The following is a 2,236-nucleotide window of genomic DNA, read 5'->3' as shown; positions in this document are numbered from 1 at the left end:
ACGCTGTGATCCACAAAACTCAATTAGGTTCCTAAGCTCTTCATACAATGAAGGAGGAGAGACAGGCACTTTAAAATGCAATTCACAAAAGCCAGCATACTAGGTGGGGAGCTGGATGACAGGAGTTTGTGCTAAGCTCCGTTCTCAAAGATAGCCAAAGTTTGGACTGCAGGGAAGTGCCTCTCCCTGCTTAGTGATCCATGAATGGGAACCCACCGCCTGGAGTCATGCTTTCTGCTTAGTGATCCATGAATGGGAACCCAATGCCTCACTCCATACAAAAAGGCTAGAGGAGTATCAGGTGGTGGTGGGGCCACTTAATACTTTTAGCTCAGTGGTTAGTGCACTCACCTCAGATGGGGGAGCAATGTTGAGTGCTTTCCTTCACTTGTTCAGGAAGTTGGAAGCCCTGTCATAGAGAGGGAAAACAGCTAAATGATTGGTTTAAGAGAATAACAGAACAAGGAAGGCAGAAAAACAAACAGGCATAGCACACACCAGAGTAGTTTACCAAATGAGCAATGCTTCCGAAAGGATAGTAAATAAACAGTATATTTATATATTTGCCCTGAAGGACATAAAAATGATTTAAACAGATAAACAGTGCTTGGCTTTGTTGAATTTCAAACTACAACAAAACCTAATCCACCAGAATATGGTGGTATGTTAAAGTGTGCTCATCAAGGCCACAATCTGGCAATGATCTGTATCTGGAGGTCTCTCTACCCTCAAGAAGCCACACTGATTTTCGCGGGGATCTGCTTGTACAGAGCTCATTGCAGAATTGAGGCCAAAGTTGGTATTTGAGCTCCAGGATATAACTGGCTGGGGTCTGTGCAGATGGAATTCTGTGAATACAGACCCACTATAAATTTGTCATAGATCTCTCCAACAAAATAGATAATAATAGTAACTACTCCAGCCATATTACTGTAAAGGAAAACAGTCTGGGTCAGGATGTTCATACAAAATCCAACATCTTCATCTTTAAGGGTTAAGTACCAATGCAACACTATGAAGAAATGTACACTTATAAAAACAAGATCTCCAAGCAAATAAGCAAACCCTTCAACAGAAAAATAAAGGAGAAGCCAGCAGAAAGCCATGTGAACAGCCTAGTGGCTATGCTAGTGATTTAAATGGGATCAAAGGAGTCCTGAATTGTAGTCATAATCAACATAGGGTTTAAACTTTATTCAAATATTGTTTTCTATCTAGTGCTTTATATTTTTAGTCTCTCAGAAATGTTGTTTAACTATTCAGATTAATTTCTAACCATTTATTTTAGCCTTTCTCTTCATTTCTCTGTGGTTAGCAGGACTCTCTCCCTACCTGTATTAATATTTTTGCTCAATAAGTCTATTGTTAGTCTTACCTGGATGCTGAAGAATGAGAGGTTTAAGACTTAGTTTTTAGCATCACCTTATCTTGGCATGGTGTCACTTTTAAGACAGCATATTGCTACATATATCCAGGGGCTGTCTCTTTAGAGCCAATACCAGGGTTTTTTCACCCTGGTTCACATATGCTATACTTTATTAGATCACATTGAAAAGAAGCAGTCAGCTGCAGAATTTGTAATTATTAAATTCTTACCTTAGAAGCAATGAATCCTGATATCCTTTATATCTTAATCTGGGATTGCAATTGGTTTATGTATCAATCCTGCAAAAGATATATATGCCTACATAATTTTATGTGATTAGTCCACTGAGTTTAACAAGTCAATTTATGTGAGTAAAATTACTCGTGTGCATAAATGTTTTCAGGATTGTACTGTGTAAAGTAATACATGTAGAATGTAACACAAAATGCATCCCAAGTGTTTAATGCCAAACTGTTAGTGACACCACCCAATTCCCCAGCAGTCACTTCACAGCCAAATTCTGAGTGACATCTCATGATGATTATTGATCCATCTCTTTGTGTTAACTGTTAGCTGCTGGGTATTAATCAATCACTAACACTAGTAAGAAAAACTATTACACTTACCAGAGCACTGTAACCCTGCACAAAAAATAGCTATTCCCATTAACATGTGAGTATATTGCAAAGTTGATGAGTACTCAAGTTCACATTTGGAATGGTTTTCAGTAGAATTTTCATCTCTTCAAAACATCTGAAGATCTAATGAAGCTCATTAATTAATACAATGTGCTCTGTAGCAGGAGATTATATAGACTGCAATTAGATTAAACAAATACTCTGCTTAGGGGTACAATGTAGTGTATGGAGA

Source organism: Emydura macquarii, unplaced genomic scaffold, assembly GCF_026122565.2.
Source record: "Emydura macquarii macquarii isolate MOO-44397 ecotype Brisbane River unplaced genomic scaffold, CSIRO-AGI_Emac_v2 contig_3348, whole genome shotgun sequence".
Classification (NCBI taxonomy): Eukaryota; Metazoa; Chordata; order Testudines; family Chelidae; genus Emydura; species Emydura macquarii.
The sequence above is the reverse complement of the archived record's forward strand: the minus strand, read 5'-3'. Positions refer to the sequence as shown.